At 33.0% G+C, this 10,759-nt stretch overlaps 1 long non-coding RNA gene across 1 annotated transcript; it reads left to right on the top strand.

The window, feature by feature from the left end:
• The first annotated feature begins 2,956 nt into the window (after positions 1-2,956).
• LOC145242341 (uncharacterized) lies at positions 2,957-10,558 on the top strand. Its single transcript, XR_013862708.1, has 2 exons — positions 2,957-3,107; positions 9,000-10,558. It is a non-coding gene; the product is annotated as an uncharacterized LOC145242341 (long non-coding RNA).
• Positions 10,559-10,759: the final 201 nt, after the last annotated feature.

Here is a 10,759-nt window from a genome sequence, read left to right as displayed (position 1 = left end):
CCTTATCTCGTACAATTACGACCCGTTAGCCTTGTATAAGGCATTTGACAACTCATCGTATGGTTATTCTTAAACTGGATGTTACTTGCAAATTGTGACTGTGTGTGCGAGTTTCTACTGATACCAGAATTTCAAGAATCAATTTCTCAAAATAGCCAACAATATTATTGATTAAAGTTTACCAAATTCAATAATATTCTGAAAATATTGATGAAATCATTTTATTAATGTTTTTCCTTAGAATTTGAAAGAACTTTTGTAAAATGCCTACCATGTCAATTTTACTTTATTTATTTACATGATGACTTGATTTATTCTTAAACGTGTCGTAATGTTGTATTTTACTAATAACTCATTCAGGGGACCTGCCAGTCGCCATCTTCATCACAACTCATACACACGTGTTTTGCTGTCCTTCAAGTTTACAAACACATTATGATGTCAGAAGCAAGATAAACGGCGAGACACCAAGACGTTTAAGGTCATAAGTACTTTTTTAAATAAAAGTAAAGGAGCATTTAAGTGAGAAAAAGTCAATTAAAACATTGATTGCTCTGACAATTTATTCATTGAAAAAAAAAAGCTAAAGCAATTATTTGTTAATAAGTACGCCCTTCTACACTATTGGGACAATATTTTGTAATTGAGTTTTCAGATAAAAAACAATGATTTTTAACTGATTTTTTTGTCAATTCTAAGTTACAATGATAGCTTCCAAATTATGCAGTCGAAATTACCTGAATATTACTGAATTATTAAAAAAGAAAAACAAATTGTGTTAGCAGGTGAAAAATTGCGGCTGTCTTGTTTAAATCGAAATGGAAAATTAACGTTCTTTTGAACTCTCCTGTGTCTTACAATCGTTGTCATCAAATTCGATTTTTTTATTTTCTTTAATAAATGATGTTCTATCTTATAGAAATGAGAGGACAACAAAAATGGAGTTTCATTCTATATTAATAAACAACTTTATTTGTTATTTTCGTTAGTAGCGTTAGTAGAAGTGAGAAACGTGTTAGTATGAATGTTCGTATGCGCACGTGTTTTCGTAATAGTTGTGAAGAGTCCCTTGTGTGGAGACGAAGATTAGATATCTGACAATGAAATATAGGTCAGGCCTGTTGAAGGAGAAAGAAAGAGACAGGTGTTCTTGGTGAAGATGTAGAATTGATATCATGCCGGCTGGTTGAAGAAGAGAACAGTTTAGTCCATACGTGTTTATAGTTAGTCGTCGTCGGGATGAACGAAGCCGCTTAAAGGAGAAAGAAAGGGCAAAGACTTCAGTGTGTTGACGTGTTGTTATGCGTGAGTGTGTTTTATGTTCTTTAGCATGACAAAGAATGTTCGTTTCAATACAATGTTCGTTTTGATACAATGTTCGTTTCGATACCGCACGTGGAAGTAAAGGTGAGTTGGAAGAGAGCCATAGCTCGTAGAACTCACGTCCAGCCTGGGGCTGAAGCCCCAAGCGATGTCTGCTCCCAGCCAGGGTCAGGTTGAAAAAGGGTTAATGGTTTCAGATTTCGCCTTTTATATACTCTGTCACGTGATTGAGAGCTGGCTTGTGATTGGAGGAGCCAGGAGGAAGTAGATTTCAAATCTTGAAGTTGTAAGAAGTAGCTTCTGCCTGTTTGTAGCGACTGTTATCGATTTTCGTAATTTTTTGATATAATCATCTTAAAAATACAAGGAATACGTAGATACAATTGTTTTCATGTGAAATCCAGTTTTACGATTTCCGAAATTTCGTTCTAATAGTGTTGAAGCGCCAATTATTAAATAGAATACAGCGGGGAGGGGGGGGCGAATCCTGTTTTTTTTTGTTTTTTTTCGTTTTGTTTTTGTTTTTACAATTTTGTACGTAAAAATTAATTATTAGTAGAAATAATCCCATTTTTTAAATTATTTTTTCTTGGCGATCCCCGATCCCAATTTTGAATTTAAAAAAAAAAAAATCAAGATTATAATTAAAATTTCTTACGCTGATGTTTACATGTTCATGCTTACATGGAAAATATATTACATTTGAAATTTTCACGAGAAGTTTTATCCCTAAAATCACATGAAACATTTTTCACTTATATTATTTTGTGAAAAGATTAGATAGACATTACTTAATTCAATGATAACATCGTTAGTTTGAGAAATTACACGGACATTTCGTAATATTCCTTTAATATTAAAAGAAAAAAAAAATCATTAATTGTTAACACCTACGATGCTTTCCTCGTTTAAGAATAACTACAACACATTTGGAAATTCCAAACTCCATATTTATGGTTTCATTTCACTGCTGTACAATTTGAACCAAACAATTTCAGATCGTCCATAAATAACATGTGGCGTATCTTTAGTCCCGTTCTCCTCGAGTTTGTAACCCATCTTTGTCTCTCTTAGTACATGTGTCAATGGTATGCTTGCTATTACGAATAGAAGTGGCGAAAAGAAGATACCATTCTTATGTTGACTGTTCCTAATAGTTTCCCATCAGAAAAAAAAAGGTTGGTTTTCTAACTGATTATATTTTCCCTGCGAAAGAGAGTATATTTTCAGCCACCCCTTCTTCTTCTTCTTCTTCTTTTTTTTTTTTTTTTTTCGTATGTAACTTTTTTGGGGGAAATTATAACACTTTATTTGAATATGTCTTCACCTAATATGAATCGTAAATAATCAATTATCAGAAGGAATCCTTTCTAGGTTAACACCGGGTACCTATTTGCTGCAGTTCAGTACTAAACCGTAACTTTAACTAAAACTATTAAACTGTCATTAAATGAATGAAAACATCAATTATTAAAATTTTAATGGTTTTTATCAAGCTATTCGTTATGCATTAAATAAAATTGATAAAATTGAGTTTTCATATTACACAGTTACGTACAAACATGATCATGCGAACACAAACATTTATTCTCAATTATACGTCATTAAAAAATATAGATTATCTCCCCTTATTGACTTCATCTTGAAATATCACCCTCCTTCTTTTCACGTTCTTCTTCGATGATCGCAAATATTTTTTTTATTGCGAAATTTAACTACTTTAATTAATATATGATTATTTCATTGATTTCCTTTTTTTGAAAAAGCGAAAGAAATACATAAAGGTAAGTTTAATTGTTACTGAAATTGTTTTCATTGCCTTCATTTTATTATTGAATGCTTAATTCTTGCTTTTAAAAAGCCGGCAAAACGACATATTATCTGATTCTAATCGCCAGAGACTTAGGATGGTGTGGAAGTAGACGGTGATAACATAATTATCGTCTCAATTTGTAATAATTCTAAGTTATTGTTTTTTATTTCTCGTGTGGTTAAATTTAAGATTAGTCCCCGCTCCCGTTTTTTCGAAACGATTTCTGCGGGCCTGTTAGCTAGCCGGTGAAGATCCTGGAAAAAATCCATTCTATTTTTATTAGTTTCTTTTCTTTCTTTCTTTTTTTTTTTTTTTTTTAAATATGAAAATGAAACTAAGTGATTTTAATAAAACGAAATGAGGTGGATTTTTTTTTACTACAAAATGAAAATGAGGTCAACTTGATCATATTTTTCTTTTAAAAAAATTCCAATAATTTTATGTTACAATATTTTTTATTCGTTTGTTTATTTAAAAATACAAGGTGAAAAAAGTCGTTAAAATCGTTACATTAAAAAAAAAATGAATGAAGATTTTTCTTTCATTTTAGTTTCGAACCACAGATATAACTTTACCGATCAAAATGATCCTATTATTCACACAAGGTAGCTGTAATCTTTGTAACGTTAAGTTCAAGGCCATGAGAGGGCTAGTGAACTTTATTTCATAAATACATTTGTATTATAAAAGTTCAAATAAAAACTCTTTTTAATGCAAAGTACTTCTTAAATATATTTTTGTTCGTTTGTTTATTTTAAAAATATTTTCAAGGAAAAAGTAAAATATATTTTTTATCATAAAATAAAATCTCATTTCATTTTACTGTTGGAAAAAACATGAAAAAACAGAAGGGTTTTTTCAGAGTCTTCATCGGTCAAATGACAGGCCCACAAAAAGTGATTGCCAACAATGTAGGGGACTAATCTTGAATTTAACCATTCACTTTGAGTATAATAAGAATACCCGTTTGCTTACTTTTATGAATTTATTTGTACACATCAATACCTTTAGATACTTTTTCAAATAAATGTGCTTATGTTTGCACAATTTTAAAAATATATTGTCTTCAGATATACTAAATAAGAGTATTCGTAACCTATTTTTTATCAATTCACATAAATATGTTTAGATCTTTACTTTTTATGGAGAAAGCTTGAGACACGGCATGAAGCCAGTTGATGTAAGGAGCTAACAATAACAAAAGCTGATTATTGCAAAGACAGATGTGTATTGGCCTTAGCCTTGAAAAGACCAAGGCTGTAGGTAGAAGGTAAACGATAAACAGGAAGAGAGCTTTACAATCTTGCAGTTTCTGGAAAGAAACTACTGAAATAGGAAGCTGTATTACAATGAAGTATCAAAACAGCGAATTGATGAGACCTCTAGACCAATGAGTCAAACAAGCTAGAACAAAGGAAGCAAGGAATAGATCAGACAATTTTTAAACACATGGCATAATAGTATTTGTAGAAGAGACTGAGACTAGAATCATTGCATCTATGAAAGAGATGTTGCAATGCAAAAGAAAGTATGGGACCAATCAAATCACAGATACGTTTCTGCAATATATCAAGAACCTTCAAATAGGGCACTGATTCACCGGGATGGCATGACAGTAGATTTGTGGAAATAGAAAATAACATTAGTTGTGAGAAAGTGTTTAGAGCAATAGAGAGAACTGATTTTATGAGAACAAGAAAGATTTAATATATGAACAAGAAAGATTTGATAAGAAAGAAAGGTGATATTATACACGTTTACCCACATCTTAAAATATAGACACCATTACAAGGAACATAAGACAAGGAATAACTCGATTCCCTTTTGTCTTTAGTGAAGCAATCAACATTTATTTACAGGTCTTTTCCTGCATAACATATGCATAACACATCTATCTCTGACATGCTCCCTGGTCTCTTGAATCTCTTTTAAATACCTTGAATCTCTTTTGAATACTGTTTTTCTCTCTCTGAAAACATTTTTCGTTTTATAATCTTTATCCTTCTTTCTTGCTGGGACATCATCTCATACTCAGTTTGATTATTTGCATACAGCTGCCATATGCGCTCTGTTACAGAAAAACCAAGAAGTTTTAGAGTCAATTTCTCATCAAGAGCAGAGCCATCCATAAGAATCTCGAGAAGAAAAGGGACATGCCTGCAAATGAAGGACAATAGTTAAGTCTTAACAGGATTAAATGAAAAAAGCCAGTTCTTTCTCCAGTTCATAATAGCATCCAAATCAGCTTCTAGATCAACTGCATATTTTAACTGATCCAAGAAAGATGGGTGAGAAGCAATACCAGAATAGAGAGGTGTAGCATAAATATTAATTTTCTTAATAATTTTCTCTGGAAGGTAATTTATATAGAGAAGAAACGGTGTTGGCCCTAAAATACAGCCCTGAGCAACACCAGCATTGATAGGAAAAGAAAATGAAGATACTCTATCAAGAGTTACTTGCAAGCTTCGATCAGAAAGAAACACCCTTACAATGTCTAGAACTTTACCACCAATACCATAACCTCAAAGTTTATGTAGAAGACCAGGATATCACACTTTGTCAAACACCTTTGAAATGTCAAGTACAATGAGCCTATCCTCGCCTGAATTATAAATGAACCAACAGATCCATTTAGTTAAAACAGTTAATAGATAAGCTGTTGAACAGAAATCATGAATGCCATACTGAACACAACTAAAGAGGCCCAGACTTTCCAGAAAATGAACAAGCCTACTGTTGACCAACTTCTCAAAACCTTTGCTAATAACAGAGAGAAGACTAAAAGGATAATATTTACTTGCATCAGATCAATCACCAGCAATTTTAAAGATAAGGACAACAGAGGACTCCTTCTAATTAGAAGGGAAACAAGGCTGAAACAAATAGGGATGAATAATTTTGAGGGGTTAAAAGAAAATTCAAGTGCACAATGTTTGAGAATAACACAGGAATCAAATCAGGACTAGAAGCATTAGATTGGTCAAGACGGGCAAGAATTCTAGCAACCATCTTAGGAATGATAATTACAGAATCAAGAGTCTGATCAGTTTTCGAAGGAAAATCCAGAAGAACAGCACCAGAATCATCAATAGAAGAATTGTCAGCAAAGAGACCAGTCTTATCCTGTAATGTGGCCGTTACACTTGAGCCATGTTCATTACAGTTCAAAGCTTTCTCAGATCCCCACACCATCCATCACTGTTGCGAAGGAACAAACAAACAAAAATAAATCCAACTTGTTTTTTTTCTGTTTTAACAAAAGGCATTTATTACCATTACTTTCCAAACAATGCCTGCTTCTTGTTTTTTGTTTTTTACTGTCGATTTTATCTTCCATGAGATTAACAAGTCCCCGCTGTCTTGACATCAGAGCTATACGTCTATCTCACCTGAAACATGTTTTTCTTTCTCCTTCAGCATCATTTCTCACCGACTTTACACATCCACCTTTTCCAGCATGCACTTTGCTTCTCTCCACATGTTGTCATTTTTTTTTCTGTGGCGCAAGGCCATGCACACTTGCTAATTTGCATATGTGCTTAAACACTGCTGCTGATAATACCTTCACTAGCCATCTATCCTTTGACTGCTGCTGATATTTTCACATGTGCTCTGTTATAATCCTTAGAAGATGAAATGACCAGGAGGTCATTAAAAAGAGAAGGAATAGAAGACTTGTCACTATTAATAACACTATTGCTCACGTGAGTTGCCTTTTGAGATGAGATAAAGATGTTGAATCTCTATGGTTTCAGGTGAGCATAGTCTGAAGATAGCTGTTTTAATCCTATCCAAGCAGGCCAGAGAATTAGTTGGCCAAAACGTGGTGAGACAGCAACTATGGAAGGCAGTAATTACTGGGGATATGGTTGCAAGACTCAGCAATCCTATTCCGTCGCAGTTAATTACCTGAAGAATGCCAGGTGATGAGTTGACTGGAACACGGTGAAACAGCAATTGATAAGGATAACCGTCTGAAAAAAAGAATGAATAAACAAATTACTTATCTCAAAGGATTCCAATAAAAACATATTTAATATTACGGTAAAGAATTGATCAATAAAACGTAGTGTTTCATTACTCACTTTCAAAAAAAACATCCCCAGGTATATGTTGTTGAACTTGAAAAATCTGCTTGGAAAACCCTTTATTTAATCCATTCGATAAGTTATGATCAAGTAGAAGTCTTAAGTAATTCACAATTGTATTCTGAGTATCACCTGCACTGAGGACTGAACTGTCACAATTAAATTTTATGAAATACTTTATTCATGTGGACATTTTTAGTACAAATTTTGGAAACCTGATTTACTAAACTATTGCTAAAATAAATGATTTCACTTGCAATAAGAAGTGTATGGTTTATATAAATTAATACACTTTATGTTAAATATCGAAAGACATTTAAAATTTTTCAAATGATACTGATTCAATTTGAACATTTTGGAATATCAAATTTAACAGGATTAGTTTTGACCAGCCATCTGTTTAAATAATAAGATGTTTTAGTTATTATATAAACATTGTTAAACATGTAACATTACTTTTTCTTTATCAGGTTGACAAGAAAGTTCTTGTGGTCTTTAACTTTTAAATTTAAATGAACATACTTTGGCTCAAACAAAAATTTATTGATCGAAATAAGCACCATCAGAATCAACAGACTCTGGCCAATGCAAAACAAGTATATTTATGCCAGTAACATAAAAAATCTTACATTCTGGTGGTGCTGAAGTCACTGAAGGCGTTTTTGATATTGCTTATGTTTTGAAGCATTTCTCATGCAGAAAGTTGTCAAGCCGAATTCGTTCAACTTCCGCAGGGTTGGTTTTGCAAAGTGTGTTGAGGTGGAAAATTGACCCTTTTCTAATGACTAATGGTGGGTGTTGTCAAAGTTTCTGATGCGTTTCATCCATCTTTTGACAGTACTTTTCTGCCATAATGGTTTCACCTGCATTCAAAAAATCTAACGGATGAGACTGGTCACAAACCACTAAACAGTCAGCATGATCTTCTTTTGGTGTAACTCTGGCTTCAGGAAGTGTTGTGGAGCTTCGTCGGCATTTAACCATTGGGCTGAGTGTCGCTTGTCACAAAAAACCCAGTTTTCATTACAATCACAACCTGGTTGAGAGACAGGTCATTCTTCTTGTACAAAAGAAGGGAAGGTGACACTTCATAACAACGTTTCTTTTGGTTGTCATTCAATTCATGAGACACCCATTTATTAAGTTTTTTGTCTTTCCAATCGTTCTCAAATGTATATGTTATGTCTAATTCAGAAACAAGTTCTCAAACAGATGTGCATAGATTAGCTTCGATTAAGTCTCTTAATTGATTAACATCCGATGGCTGACTATTATGCTCATCATGTTCAAGATACTTTTCACCATCACAAAATTTCTTAAACCACCATTGTACTGTGCATTCAGTAGCGAATCCTGGGACAAATTCTTTCTTGATATCGCAAGCTGTTTCAGCAGCTTTTTGGCCTAGCTTGAATTGAAATAAGAAAATTGTGCGAATTTGCTTTTTTTCCATCTTGTATTCAACGTTCTGTTTTTAAACGATTGTAATTTAAATGATTAGATGGAGCGAAAGACTCTCTTTAAAATGATATATAAAGTAAAGGTACTATGACAAAAACCTATTTGAAAATATATCAAGAAATCAAAATTGAAAATTCCACAAGAACTTTCTTCTCAACATATGAAATAAAAATATAAAACCAAGGTTATTACCCTGTCAAATAAATACTTATCAAAGATTTTTCTAGAAAAGATTATTTAAAAAATGTGTTGATGCTTTATGTTTATCAGTATATTAATAGATTAATAAGAAAATTCTTATTTATTTACAGGGAACTACAACAGTTGAGAAAAATGAAAACATATGGGATATAAAATTTAATGAAATGTGCCTATCTCTTATGCTACACATAGTCTATTCTGCCTTCAATCAGTGAAGGAGAAATTCTTTGAAGGGGTAATTTTAATTTTTGTTCCAATCCAAAATGACCAATTTTAGGGAACTGGATTTTCTCTACATTAAAAACCGACTTTGTATCTAACTTTGCTCTCATTGAGAGGCAACAGGAACAACAAAGCAATGTAAATAACAATGTGTCTTGGAAAACTGTGATGATCATTTAAGTTCTACAATATCTTATTTAAACTCAGAGATGAATAGACGCAGCGGAGAGAATGCTTATCCATGTGAAGTGTGTGGTTCATCACTTAAATACAAATCTACGTTTGAGATACACATGCGAACCCACACTGGAGAAAAGCCTTATTCGTGTGGAGTGTGTGTTGCATCATTTGCAACAAAAAGTCAGTTAAAGCGTCACACGCAAAGTCACACAGGCGCGAAACCTTATTCATGCCAAGTGTGCAGCTCATCATTCACAACGACGTCACATCTAAAGATACACACGCGAAGTCACACAGGGGAGAAACCTTATTCTTGTGAAGTATGTGACTCTTCCTTTACAAACACGTCAGATTTAAAGAAACATGTGCAAACACACACTGGGGAAAAGCCACATTCTTGTGAAGTGTGTGGCTCAGCATTTGCTAAAAAATCCAATCTAAAGACGCACATGCGCATTCACAGTGGTGAGAAACCATATTGCTGTCAGATTTGTGACTCTGCATTTACAGAGAAATCTTCCTTAAAGACACACATACGAACCCACACAGGAGAAAAACCTTATTCTTGTGAAGTGTGTGATGCCTCATTTACAACATCAGCTAATTTAAAGATACATATGCGATCTCACACTGGAGAAAAACCTTATTCTTGTGACTTGTGTGGCTCATCTTATACAATGCCGTCTAATTTAAAGATACATATGCGATCTCACAATCGAAGAAAGGGCCCCATTGATATGTAAGAGATACGTGAACTAAAATGGAAAATAGAAACCTTATTTCTGTATAGTGTGTGACTGATTATTAACGAAAAGGGTGCCATTGATTATTAAGAAATACTTGAACTAAAATGAGAAAAATAGTAATCTTAAAAGTGTCCAATTGATCCTTAAGAGATACTTGAACAAAAATGAAAAAAGGAACCTTATTCGTATGAAGTAATTCATCAATAACAATACTTTATTTTAATGATAAACATGCAGATCCAGACTTAAGAGAAACATAAAATGTGTGACTTAGCAAGCGTAAAAATTTATTTTAATGATGACGACTGCATATTTACACCAGAGGGAAAACTTATTATTATGAAGTGTGTGACGCATCATTTTCAACATTTCATTTCATACACAGTCTAACACTGGAGAGAAGCGCTGTTCTTGTAATGTGTATTTATGTAGCTTTCTTCTGCCATTCTTGTAAAATATGTAAGACTTTGAAAGTTTTCAATATCCTTGGTTATGTAAAATAAACCTGATTTTTTGGCTTCTGCTTTTTGTTTAGCTTTACTTTTCTGTTTAACAAAATTTAATAAAATTATGGTGCTTTTACAGACTTTATACCATCCAACTTTTTCCAAACTAAACCAAAAATTTAATTTAGGGTCAGTATATATACATTATTCTGGTTCATATTCTTTAGAAGTACCAAATAGTATTGCTACAGATGTTGGTGTGAATTAGTGTTTCTT

This window comes from Euprymna scolopes, chromosome 21 (genome assembly GCF_053919585.1).
Source record: "Euprymna scolopes isolate OS-2025 chromosome 21, ASM5391958v1, whole genome shotgun sequence".
Taxonomy (NCBI): domain Eukaryota; kingdom Metazoa; phylum Mollusca; class Cephalopoda; order Sepiida; family Sepiolidae; genus Euprymna; species Euprymna scolopes.
This window is presented reverse-complemented; position numbering and strand designations above follow the sequence as displayed.